The sequence below is a fragment of the Microcebus murinus genome, chromosome X (assembly GCF_040939455.1).
Source record: "Microcebus murinus isolate Inina chromosome X, M.murinus_Inina_mat1.0, whole genome shotgun sequence".
Classification (NCBI taxonomy): Eukaryota; Metazoa; Chordata; class Mammalia; order Primates; family Cheirogaleidae; genus Microcebus; species Microcebus murinus.
Window position 1 is genome coordinate 59,739,707 of NC_134136.1, and position 14,625 is coordinate 59,754,331.

The window sequence follows — 14,625 nt, forward strand, 5'->3', positions numbered from 1 at the left end:
CCATGACAGATGTACTCCAAATGATGCCAATTCATGAGCCTTGAAAAATCAAATTATTACCACTTTCAGACTACTAGAGAGACTGTATTCCAACAGTTCCTTGGGATCACTTACCCCAACATTTCGGTCATCTGTAGCAGAAGTGAGCTCTAGGTTGTGCTACCACCATCTGCCCCAGATTTGTCCCAAAGTAGAACATGCTCCCTGTATTCTTCCCTTGGGCTTATGACATGCCCAGCAATGTTGAATAGATGCCAGTGCAATTCTACCGGGCTTCCAAGCCCACTTGAGAAAGTAATGAGTTTAAACAAAACTTAAGTTTCTACAAAAGTTTTTGAGAATATATATGTTGGCTGTATATATACTCAGGCTGTAGGTCTGAGGGCAGCGACAGTACAACTCTTACTGGGGCATGTTAGTTTGTGTTGATTACTTCTACTTTGCAGTTGTGTGACCCTGGGAAAAATCTGCCTGGCTACAAGTTGTTGCATGTTCATTTGTTTGTTTCATTTTATTTAAAACATTAAGCAATTCCTAGAAAGTTAATCTATCTTATTACAGTCCTCCAAAATCCATATGGTACTTTATTCTCAATCTTTGTATCTGAAAGTTGGAAGAGGCCAAGAGATCATCTAGCCCAATACAAAGGACCAATCAATGAATTATTTAAAAATAATCAGAAATTTAGAGATTTAAAACTATTTCTTTTAATTTCAGCTAGAAATCACTTCTTATATACTAGGCTCTGTGCTAGGTACTAGGGGTATGTAAGTGCTGAGTAGATGGAGGTAAGTGATATAACATCCTTATTTTAGGAGTACTCACAAGCTATATGGTTTAGAGCTTACAAAACATTTCCAAGTATATTATGAGTATATCTATATATTAAAGTATATCTACTTTTTACAGCAATCTTTTGAATTTGGTATCACATTCCCATTTTATAGATGACAAAATTGAGGCTCAGCACATGTTCCTAGGGGTAACACTGCTGCAGAGTAAAAGTAATGATCACAAACTAGTGTCTCCCAGTGACAGTTCTACTGATGCTGCCCTCAGACCTACAGCCAACACACATATATCCTCAAAAACCTTAGTTAAGTTCTGTTTTAAACTCATTATTTTCCCATTGTCTTCCCCTCTTTAAGTGGAAGTGTACTAGAAGAAATTGCAGCCTAAAGACCAACAAAGCAGAGGCACACTTTTGCCCTTGCCTTGGGTCAGTATGAAGTAAGAGAAAGGAGAAGACTGCTGTGGAGATGCTATCCCTCTGGTTCTCAAATCATCCAAACAACAACCTAAAATGAATACAAGGCAAATTTTTTCTTAAGTACAGTGTATTCAGTCTCAAATGTACAAAATATATAATAGGGCAATTCCATAGACTGTATTGTCATAACCTTTTGTTTTGAAGTTTCTGTTACTAGCACTACTAGATCAATAGAAAAAGAAAATTACAAAAGATCATGAACTCTTCTGAAGAAAGAATAACAACAATGGATATTGCAGGGAAAAAGGGCCAGGGGGTCATATTGAACCTCAACCTCACATGGGCTCCCTGCTCCAACTTCCACAGTTCAGAATTCACTTAGCACATCTCTAGATTTTACCCAGCCCCCTTACTTCTGTATCACCAAACCATAACTGTATAGGTAAATAAATGCTCCTGGGGGACATATAAAAACCAACACTAGGTGAAAAGTGATGCTCAGCTTTTCTTGGTAACTTGAGATTTCATGAAATGAAGTCAAGGGCTAGAATTACTACAAGAAAATTCAGCTCATTGATTTTTTTTTTTTGGTCAGATAATAATGTACACTTCAGCTAGGAGAGGTTTTCCTCTTTCTTTCCTGGGAAGAAGACAAAAGTTATATCTAGGAAAAATTGAAACAATGTAAAATCAGAGCTATCATGAAAAATTTGGCACTAAATAGAAAATTCTATTTTTTATAATTCTTCTGTAAGAATAAATTATGCAGATAAATAGATCTAGTAAATTTGAGTTAATATATATCTTAATATAACAAGGTTTACAGATTTCTAGATGCCTCTATCACCTTCCTGGTCACCACTATTTGGACATGTTCTAGTGTTGTCAATGTCCTCCTTAAACTATGGTGCTCAAAAAGAGATATGATTTCCATCATCCTACAGATAATTGTTCAAACAAAAAAAGAAAAAAAAAAAGAGATATGATTTCCAGATGTGGTTTGATAAGTAAAATGTACAATCAGGTTATTATCTCTCCTTAACTTCTACTACTTCCCAGGCCATATAGCCTATCACTGCAGCAAATGATTATCCTTAGTATTTGGTGCTGATGTTCCTGTATTCAGTCCCAGAGAGAAGGAAATATGTTTTCATGGGCCTTTTCAGTAGTAAACTAGGTATTAAAAAAATAAGAGTATACTTGGGGTTGGAAGAAGAGAGGAATAAATGAACCATGAAGTCCCTTTCAAGTCTTTTATTTTTTTACTATTTTTTTTTTTTGAGACAGAGTCTCGCTTTGTTGCCTAGGCTAGAGTGAGTGCCCTGGCGTTAGCCTAGCTCACAGCAACCTCAAACTCCTGGGCTCAAGCAATCCTTCTGCCTCAGCCTCCCGGGTAGCTGGGACTACAGGCATGTGCCACCATGCCCGGCTAATTTTTTCTATATATATTAGTTGGCCAATTAATTTCTTTCTATTTATAGTAGAGACAGGGTCTCGCTCTTGCTCAGGCTGGTTTCGAACTCCTGACCTCGAGCAATCCACCCGCCTCGGCCTCCCAGAGTGCTAGGATTACAGGCGTGAGCCACCGCGCCCGGCCCCTTTCAAGTCTTTTAGAATAAAATAGTTCTTATAGAAGCAGGTTATTTTTTTCAAAGCAAATTTTCCAGTGCTGTACGAATGGCAAATACTTAAGAACCTTTTATGTTTCTAGGATAAATGCCTCACAGTGGGGTTGGACTCAAAATGATCCTTGTTTTCAAACGCAGGTACCTTTTTATTTTTATTTTTTTAATTGGTCAAGTGATGCAGTGGAAGTTCAGGCACCTTAATAGAAAAAGAAAACCGATATGAGGTACCTGCAAAGTACATGCCAGCATCTGTGGTGAACTTGCTCACATCTGTCCTCTTGTTCAACTTTAACATAACCATAGGTATTTGGAATTGTTTTTATTTTACTGGTGAGGAAACTGAGGCTCAGAGAGGTTAAGTGACTCACAGAAGGTAATACCTCTAATTAAATGCCAAGGCCTGAATTTGAATGTAGGTCAGTCTCATCAGAGCCTTTGCTAATTCCAAATGTGCTTCAGCCCTAAAAACTGGATGTCGGGAAACTTCTGTTTTCAACTTCAACATGTAAAGACTTTGGAAAGAAAGAATAACAACAATGGATATTGCAGGAAAAAAGGGCCAGGGGGTCATATTGAACCTCAACCTCACATGGGCTCCCTGCTCCAACTTCCACAGTTCAGAATTCCATCCCCAGCAACAAGAAAGTAGTTGAACAAATTGAAAATCCATGATTCTTCTTAGACCCATCAGGGAATTGCAGTCACGCCAAGTTGCCACCCTGAAATCTGGGGAGACACGCAAATACAAGGAATCACACTTCCTTGAGTTTTACCTCTAGAAACCACACAAAGTTTTCACAGTGAGGATTCAAGAAAAATTTCCTTATTTGTCATGCAGGGGGAAAGAAAAAGCAATAATTTTGAAATACATCATGAGCATTCCTCCATAAAAAATGCCTGCTTTCCAAGGAGAACACAATTTTACCAAAGCCTGATATACCTGGAGGAAGGGCAGTTAGATAACTTATAGCCCTCTCTATCCTTCTTGTCACACATAGGGAGAAAAAAGGGCTAGGAAAAATTTCTGAAGGTGACAGCCCAAGGACTTAGGCCCAATAAAATACTGAGATTAATCATTAAAGTACAGACAATGTCCACTTCCCCTACACTCTACCACCATATCAGTAGGTCTGAAGTATAACAGCAGTTACAACTGAGAGGACTGCAAGACACAGATCCTATTTAAGAAGGAGTTCTTAGGGAAACCCCAAAACAATGGGTGAGAAAAAACAAAACAAGGGCACTAGAGAAAACTAAATCTCTGGCACCTACAGCTACAGCAAACATTAAATAGCCCAGCTCCTAACAAGATTAATGTAAAACTTCACATTAGAAGTCTAATTACTTCAAATTCCTGTTACTCAGTATATCATGCCCTGTTTTCAACAAGCAATTACAAGCCATGCTAAAAGGCAAGAAAAACAGTCTGAAGAGACAAAGCAATTATCATAACCACATTTGGATATGGCACATAATTTGGAATTATATAGGGAATTTAAAATAACCATGATTAATATAATAAGGGTACTAATGGAATAAAAACATGCAAGAACAAATGAGTAATTAAAAGACAGAGATGGAAACTCTAAGAAATATCAAAAAATGTTAGGAATCACAAACACTAAAACAGAAATGAAGCATACCTTTTATGGGCTTATCAATATACCAAATACAACCAAGAAAGCATCAGTGAGCTTGAAGATATGTCAATAAAACCTTCCCAAAATCAAATGGGATAGAAAAAAAAAGAATGAAAAAAAGAGAAAAGAATACCCAAGAAATTTGAGAAAAATTCAAAAGGTATAAAATATGTTTAATTGTAATTCCAGAAAGAAAGAATGGAGCAGAAGAAATATTTGAAGATATAAAATGACCAAGAATTTTCCAAAATGCTTGATAGACACCATTCACAGATCTCAAAAGCTCAGAGAATAATAAGCAGGAGGCATACCAAAATATCTATTCCTAGGCATATCATATTCAAACTGCAGAAAATCAAAGACAAAGAGAAAATCTCCAGAGAAGCCAAAGAGGAAAAAAAAACCCTGCCTTATTTATAGAGGAATAAGGATAAGAATTATTACATCAAGTTTCTCCTCAGAAATTATGCACACAAAATGAATAAACCAAAATATTTTTAAATGTTGAAAGTAAGAAAACCCCACCAACCTAGAATTCTGTATCCAACAAAATTATCCTTCTAATGTAAAGGAGAGATAAAGACTTTCTCAAACAAAACTGGAGGAAATTTGTTACTCGTAGACCTGCCTTGCAAGAAATGATAAAAGAAATTCTTCAGGAAAGTCTTATAGATCAGGAAATCAGATCTATATAAAGAAAGGAAGACTATTAGAAAAGGAATAATGAAGGTAAAATAAAGTTTTTTCTTAACTGATCTAATAGATAAGTGTTTGTTCAAAGTAACAATAGCAACAATGTACTTGGTAATTATAGCATATGGATAAGTGAAATGAATGACAGTGATGTTATAAGAAATTAGAGGGAGGAATTGGGAATATTCTTTTATAAGATACAATGCTAATGAAATAATAGTGTTATTTGAAAGTGGCTCAGAATAGTTGTAAATGTATATGCAAACTTTAGGGCGATCACTAAAAAATTTTTAAAAGAAGTATAATTGATATGCTAAGAAAGGAGAAAAATAAAATTATACAAAATGTTCAGTTAGAACCAGAGAAGGCAGAGCTAGAGAGAAAGACTTAATCAAAAAAATTTTAAACCAAAAACCAAACAAACGAACAAAAACAAAGAATAAGTGCAATGAATAGAAAGTAGTTACAAATATGGTGGATTTAATACTATGTCAATCATCACTTTACATGTGAATGTTCTAAATACACAAATTAAAAGATAGAGACTATCAGAGTGGTTATAAATATAAGACTTAACTTTATGTTGTCTACAGGAAACACATCTTAAATATAAAGACACATATAAAGGGAAAGAGAAAGACATACTATGCTAACACTAGTTTAGAAAAAACTGGAGTAGCTAAATTAATTTCAGGTTAAGGACACTTCAGAAGAAGGAAAATTATCAGGGATAAAGAGAGTCATTAAATAATGACAAAGGGGTCAGCTCTCCAAAAGGAAAAAAAAAACAAACAAAAACAATCCTTAATGTGTATGCACCTAACAACACAGCAATAAAATACATGAAGTAAAAACTGATATAACTGCAAGGAAAAGTATACAAATCAACTATTATAGTTGTAGCATTTAACAGCTCTCTATCAGTAACTAACAAATCCATCAGGCAGAAAATTAGCAAGGATATGGTTGAACTGAATAGCCCCATCTATCAACTGGATCTAATTGACATTTATAGAATACTTCATTTATTAACAGCAGAATACACATTATTCTCAAGCTTACATGGAACATTCACTAAGATAGACCACATTCTCGGCCATAATATATACCTTAATGAATTTAATAGCATAAAAATAAAACAAAGAATGTTATCAAACCACAATGGATTTAAATTACAAATCATAACAGAAAGATAAGATAATCCCTAATCTCTTAGAAATTAAACAACATACTTCTACATAACATACAGGACAAAGAAGAAGTCTCAAGAAAAATTTTTAAATATTTTTAGTTAAATGAAAATGACAATACAGCTTATAAAAATTTGTGGCATGCAGCAAAAGCAGTGCTTAAAAAGAAATTCATTGCATTGAATGCATATATTAGAAAAGAAGAAAGATCTCAAATCATAACCTAAGATTCTGTCACAGGAAACTAGAGAAAGAAGAGCAATATAAATGTAAAGTAAGCAGAAAAAATAAATTATAAAAATTAGAGCAGAAATAAATGAAATTTAAAACAGAAAATCAATAGATAAATCTAAAAAATTAAAAGCTGGTTATTTCAAAATAGCAATAAAATTTAAAAATATCTAATCAGGCTAACCAAGAGACAAAGAAGACATAATTTACTAATATGAGAAATGAAAGAAGGGTCATCACTACTGCTCCCATAGATAATAAAAGAGTAATACATGAATGTTAGGTAAAACTCTATGTCCGTGAACTTGATAAAACTCATGAAATAGACCAATTCCTTTACAGACAGAAACTATCAAAAATTACATAAGGAGAAATAAATTATCTTAATTGGCCTGTATCTATTAAAGAAATTGAATCCATGATTAATAATCTTCCAAAAAGTAAGCACCTGGGCTAGATGGGTTCACTGGTGAATTCTACCAAATATTTGAGAAAGAAAGGATATCAATTCTCTACAGTCTCTTCCAGAAAACAGAAGCAGACAGAACACTTCCTAACTTATACTATAAAGCCAGCACCCAAACCAGATAAAACTATTAAAAGAAAGGAAAGTTACAGATCAAAATGTCTCATGAACATAAATGCAAAAATTCACAACAAAATATTAGCAAATGAAATCCAACAATATATAAAAAGAATTATATGCCATGGCTGGTGCATATCTGGAATAAACTAGATACACAAGGCTGGTGTATATCAGCCTTGATATACTGATATACAGCTGGTGTATATCAAATATCAGTTAATGTAATCCATCACCTCAACAGAAAAATCATATGATCCCATCAATAGATGCAGAAAAGCATTTGCCAAAATTGACATCATTCATGATAAAAACTCAGTAAACTAGGAATAGAGGGAAATTTTTTACACTTGATAAAGAACATCCACAAAATATTGACAGCTAATATCATATTTAATAGTGAGAAACTACATGCTTTTCCCCTAAAATCAGCAAGAAGGCAAGGATGTCCCTCTCTCAGCACTCTTATTCAACATTGCACTTACAAAGTCCTAGCTAATGCAGTAAGACAAGAAAAGGAAAGATACTCCATGTTCATAGATAGTAAGACTCAGTATTATTAAGATGTCAATTCTTTCCAACATGATCTACAGATTCAATGGAACCCCAATCAAAATCTCAGCAAGTTATTTTGTAGTTATCAATACTGAAGTTTATACCGGAGTCTGAAAATGGCCAAGAGGGTCACAGACATGGCAGCATTTAGAATGGAAAATTGACAGCCATGCCTGCAGTTCTGATACATACATCTATATGTGTACATGTGGCCAAAGAAAAGAAATACAAAAAGCAGCTAGTGAAATTAGAGTAGCTGCCCATATATACTGCACCATCTCTCCAGTCTAAATATGTTGAAGAGCAGCCTGGCCATTTACAAATAGGCTTTGCTTCTATTCACACTACAACTGGTCATTACATTGGCTGGTGCAAGGGTGTTTACATCTTTGTGAAAAATGGGATAACACATATGATACAATTTGGAAAAAGTAGATGCATATGTCTTTCTGAAGAACACTCCTCAAGATTTTCTTCCAAAAATGGAAGCGATTACGGTGATTTCAGGATTGGTGGGCTTGGTTTGAGCGAGAAAAAGTTCTAGGTTTAAGAAAGTTACTTGAGGCTGGGTGTGATGGCTCGTGACCATAGTCCTAGCACTTTGGCAGACCAAGGCAGGAGGATTGCTTGAGGCCAGGAGTTCAAGACCAGCCTGAGCAAGAGTAAGACCCCATCTCTACAAAAAATAGAAAAAATTAGCCTGGCATGATGGCACACACCTGTAGTACCAGCTACTAGGGAGACTGAGGTGCAAGGATCACTTAAACCCAGGAGTTCAAGGTTGCAGTGAGTTATGATCACACCACTACATTCCAGCCTCAGCAACAGAGCGAGACCTTGTCCCAAGAAAATAAAACAAAACAAAGACAAAAACAAAAACAAAAACAAAAGAAAATTACTTGAGCTGGGTGTGGTGGCACACACCTGTAGTCCTAGCTACTCGGGAGGCTGAGGCAGGAGGATCATTTGAGTACAGGTGTTCAAGGATGCAGGGAGCTATGATTTCACCAATGCACTCTAGCCTAGGTGACAGAGTAAGACCCTTTCTCTAAAATATATATGAATAAATAATAATATTTTTAAAAAGATAACCACTTATGCTCTGGGCCTGGCCACTTTAAGAGCAACTGCTTGCTATCCAGTTCAGTGAGTAATAATTGCTAAGGTAATAGGGAAAAGGCATATGCTACAAACCAGCAAATTTATAAAGCAGTTAAATAGTTATAGACCAAAGCAACAAAAAGAGTCACTTCTTGAACCTAAAGAAAAACTAAGCTAGGAAGCTCTGCTGAAACAGAAATACCTGCAAAAACAACTCATGTCCTGAAATAGTGCCTTTGCCATCAGAACTCGGCTCTGAAGGAAAGACCAAATCAGAATCCACCTCAGGTGCTACCCAGTTTATGCCTGACCCCAAGTTCATGGATCACCGGCAGTCCCACCCAGAAGATGTAGATCAGTACAGCACTAGAAGCTGAAGTAGACTGCATAGAGAGATTGCATAGAAAACTACAAGATGTGTTAAGTTGCAAATAATGATGAAAAAAAATCATTTAATGGGCAACTGAGTATAACTTAAATCAAATTTTCCCAGTCACATAAGTGATTACAAAACAAACTGTGAATGCAATCTAGACAATACTAAATGATTGGTGAGGGGACACAGGTAGAAGTATTAAGGTGCATTTTATGACTTTTAAGGGCATTTATTAAAAAACAAAACAAAATGAAGATATGGACACCAAAAAGACCAAAATCTAAAAATACATATGTGTGTGTGTGTGTATGTGTGTGTGTATATATATATATATACATATATATACACACATACTTGTATATATACACATACATATCTGCTCTAGCTTTTCTGAATTAATGTCAGTTAAATTAGAATGGTGTCAAGCAGAACCTTGGAGGTAAAAAAAAAAAAAATTAGAATGGTGTATGGAAGGATTTTTTCATTTCGTAGAGCTGGAATAAAATATCTATATTTTATGGCAAAAAAAGTTTATATAGAAAGGCAAAATACCCAGGATAAGCCCTCACAATACTGAAGAACAAAGTTGGAGGATTGGCATGACCAAATTTGAAGAATTCTCATAAAGCTACAGTAATCAAAACTGCATGGTATTGGTAAAAGAATAAAAAATTAAGTTAATAAAACAGAATACAGAACCTCGGCATAGACCCACATAAATATAAGCAACTGATTTTGACAAAAGAGCAGAGGCTATTCAATGGAGAAAAGATAGTTTTTTCAACAAATACTGCTGGAACAATTGGACGTCCATATGCAAAGAAATGAATCTAGACACAGACCTTTCACCTTTCATAAAAATGAACTCAAAATGGATCATAGACCTAAGTGTAAAATGCAAAACTATCACACTTCTAGAAGTTAACATGGGAGAAAGTCTTGGTGACCTGGGGTTTAGCAATGAGTTGTTAGATATAACATTAAAAGCACAATCTGTGAAATAAAAAATTGATAAGTTGGACTTTATAAAATTAAAAACATCTGCTCTGCGACATTAAGAGAATAAAGAGAAATGCATATGTCAAGAGAATGAAAAGACAAGCCAAAGACTAGGAGAAAATATTTGCAAACCACATATCTGATAAAAGACTTGTATCCAAAATACACAAGGAACACTTAAAATTCAACAGTAAGAAACAAACAACCCAATTAAAAAATAAGCAAAAGATCTGAGCAAACACCATCACCAAAAATCTTACACAGATGGCAATTAAGCCTAGAAAAATATGCTCAATATCATAAATCATTAGGGAATTGCAAATTAAAATAACAATGAGATACTACCACACAGCTATTAAAATGGCTAAAATTCATAGCACTGACATGACCAAATGCTGGCAAAAATGCAGAGCAACAGGCACTCTCGTTCATGGCTAGTGGGAAGGCAAATGGCACAGCCACTTTAAAAGATAAGTTTGCCAATTCGTCATAAAACCAAAGATACTCTTACCATGTGATCCAGAAATCGTGCTCCTTGGTATTTACCCAATTGATTTGAAAAGTCATGTCCACACAAAAACCTGCACATGAATGTTTATAGCAGTTTTATTTATAATCACCCAAACTAGAAGCAAGCCAGATGTCCTTCAATAGGATAAACAAACTGTGGTACATCTATACAATGGAACACTATTCAGCAATAAAAAGAAATGAGCTATCAAGCCGCAAAGAGACATGGAGGAACTTTAAATGCCTATTGCTAAGTGAAAGAAGCTAGCCTGAAAGGCAACATACAGTACAATTCCATATGGCATTCTGAAAAAGGCACAACTACAGAGACACTAAAAAGATCAATAGTTGCCAAGGCCTTGAGAGGGGAGGGACAAGGATAGGGGAATAGGTGAAGCATGGGTTTTAGGATGGTGAAACTATTCTGTAGGATACTCTAATGGAGGATACAAGACATTATGCATTTGTAAAAACTCACAGAACTGTGCAACACAAAGAGTGAACCTTAAACTATAGACTTTAGTTAATAATAACGTATCACATTGGTTCACTGATTGTAACAAATGTACCACACTAATGCTAACAATTTTAATAATAGAGGAGACTGTGCCCTGGGGAGAGGAAGCATATAGGAATTCTGTACTATCTGCTTGATTTTTCTTTAAATCTAAAACTGTTCTAAAAGAATAAAGTCTATTAACCATTAAAGAAATGAAAAAAACCTAGACCTTGGAAATTAGCCCTTGATGGAACTAGTGACCAGAACCAGTGAATAGTGTTAAGTTACTCCCTCTTTTTTCCCCTCAATCTGCTTTGACATTTCTTTCATGAGTTAGGGAGTTTTTGTATACAATAGATGCCATATGGCATCAATGTAATTTTAATTGGAAAAAACAATGGAAAAGGTTAATGGACCAAAACACCCAAACAGGTAACACATTTCTATGTTATTTTCGGATACAGAATGATTTTTTAAAAATTAGCCACATAGAAACTGCAAACTTAGGTTGAAGAAAAGCCCCACATTTTCTTAAACAGTTTATAGAGAAGACACTAAAAGTGTTGCTCCAATTTCTGTGGGATCTTTCTGGCATTTTATGTTCCATATTAATTTAACTAGAATTGACCAAGCTTAGCAATAAGTTGCTATTAAATATAAGCCATTTATTTGCTCAGGCCCATGACCAGCCTGTAAATGTATATAGTCTTGCTTTTTAAGTTTCTCCTACTAGGCTTCCAAATACAAGGTACATCAATGAGAAATAAAGAAATGAGTGACAAAAAGAATGAAAGAAATATATATTTTCACAGGCTATTACATATATCATTTGATTGATAGAGATTTTTCCCCAAAGGCTATTATAGACCAGAGAAGATAATTAAATAATTCACTCAAAGGGTGCACAGAAGTAAGAATTGAATATTCCTAACTACTAGAAAATTTATGAGTCTGCAATAGTTGACCACCCCTTTCCCCCATTAGCTTAATTAGTTCTTATCATTTACCCTCTATTAGCTTTCCTGAACAACTAGTTGACTTCAACCTTCTGGACACTGTGATTCAGGTAACTCATCATTTTTCCATCTTCACATTTATTACTAGAAAGCTTAGAGACAAAATTACGATCTGCCTCTATTAAGCATAATAAACTTCATATCATGTATTTTATGTCATAAACTTACTTCTGGCTCCATTTTACTTTCCTACCTGTATTTTCCATTTTGACTGATTGTTCCTATGTATTTTAGTTGTATTGTATCTTACTTTTATTATAAGGCTTTTTATAGAGCACATTAAATTCCTCTGGGGACAAAATAGGATGCAAATAAACAGGGAGGTAAATAAATAAGTGGAAGGAGAAAGAGAGAGAGGAGCTATACCTATTACTTGAAGACAAAATATCTCAACAATGTGTTCTCACAAGTTTGAGTAGGAACTATAGAAATGTTTGTATTTATAAATGGCCAGGACCTTGTCAGGGACCCATGGGCAGTCCAACACTGTCTTCCTCAGCAGTAGTCGGGGCACTTGGTTGAATCTGCATATATGATCCTTCTAAAAGTTTTTACCTTTTTACCTTTTTTCCACAGCTTGAAAATTTGGGTCAAATGTATATGGCAACTTTAAAAATTAGGAAGGCACTAATAAGGCTGTCTTTGTCATGGCTCAGAATATGTCTATTTTCACAATGGATTCAGGGATAAGATACTCTTGAAAAACCAGGAACTAGCTAAACAGAACAGTGTAGAAAAACCCCAGATGAAAATTTGTTTCTTACATTGATAAAACTTTATTTTAAGAACAATGTGTCTTGAAAAAGCCACTGGAGTTTAGAAAACCATTTTACTATGGATATACCAAGAATGACTGTTTCTTTTAACAGAATCTTCTGGGCCAGCATTTTTCATGCTATCACCTCGATGAGTTATTTCTCATATAAGACATGATCCTTACTCTTTTTTCACTCTTCTCTGTCTCCCAGGCTTTCATTTGGACCAGCCAGTTCTTGGTTCATTGGAAAATATTCTTACTTATTCAAGGTTCTATGACTAAGAAATGATACCCACATAGATCTTTAGTTCACTCTTAACAGAAGAAAGCTTGATGGTCCCCAAGGAATCAAAGTTCTACAGTTCCTCCAAGAATCCACACACTGAGTAGTTAAACGGCCCCCAGAGCTTATCAAATCATTTCACTTAATTAAAAACTTTTATTTAAAAAATAGTCCTTCCCCAAAGAGTTTATGGGGAAGGAATACGGATTATGCCAAAGAGCTATGCAAAGAATAACTTATGTCTTAGCTAGAATAAAAAAATCACTAAGATATATTCTAGGTCTGGTTATGGTTTTTCTCAACTCGTGAAATTTTGTTTTTATAGAATATGACCATAATTCCATGAATCAAGGCTAAAGCGTTTCTACACTTAACCATTTACTGTTATTAACCATAGCTTAGGAGAAAAAAAATATGGGCTTTTGAGGACATATTGAATGAAAGATTCCTCACTATAAAGTGGGAATGGCTTCAACATTCTGGTAGTGTCTTTATCTGATAAAATCTGTATTTCTTAATACACCTTTAGTTATTGAAAGCAAACAGCAAAACAACTAGGGGATCTTTTATGTTGTTGTTAGAACAATTAATGTGTGCATTTTACATAGTCTTGTTCTTGCCTGCTCTTCTTTCCCATTTTAATTACTTAAATGCTAAATTAGTATCCTAAGAAAGGTCAATTGCCAGTAGTTTATGCAACCATTGTTATTGGAGAGAATTGTGTCTGTGACCTGTTATTAAAAGATTTCCATAGCATTTTGTATTTCTGTAAGTGCTTCACAGACAAAGCTTTAGTGATTACAAAAGCAACAGACTTCCTTCTCCATGGTTACTGGAAGGTGCATCCCTATCCTCCTTCCCTTCACTAATGAGAAGTCTCAGATCTGGGTTGCTTTAAAATTCACACACACACTCCCTCCCAAGGCCTCATTCATTCATACCCTCAACAAGTACCCACTGGGCACTCATTATAACAATTTTATTTTTACTTTTTACAGATAGAGAGCCATGAGACTCACTGACTACTCTCTTGTTAAAGATAAGGTAAATCTGAGATAAGAGATCCCAAGCCCCAAAGGTCTGGGCTATTGCTGCTCCTGCTGGACCATACCACAGCCTCTCAAGACGTGTCCAGTCCAGATTTCAACTTATTTGGGACCTAAATTATCACAGGCTGCTGACATTATGTGAAGTTAGCAACATTAACCACGTGCTAGAAAACTATTTATAGATCATTTTTGCAGCATCTTAGCTGTCTCCTTAGATTGATTGCACTTGTATAAAATAAATTTTTTTCCATTTAATATTTACTGAATGTACACTATCTGTTAGATTGTGAATAAAACATACAAAC

General features: G+C 35.0%; 1 protein-coding gene and 1 pseudogene across 1 annotated transcript in view; one reads left to right on the forward strand and one right to left on the reverse strand.

The window, feature by feature from the left end:
• The window catches only part of GPC3 (glypican 3), a 413,275-nt gene that overhangs the window by 196,895 nt on the left and 201,755 nt on the right, over positions 1-14,625 (reverse strand). The gene's annotated exons all lie outside the window — the stretch shown is intronic.
• On the forward strand, positions 783-9,208 carry LOC105871457 (MICOS complex subunit MIC27-like; annotated as a pseudogene).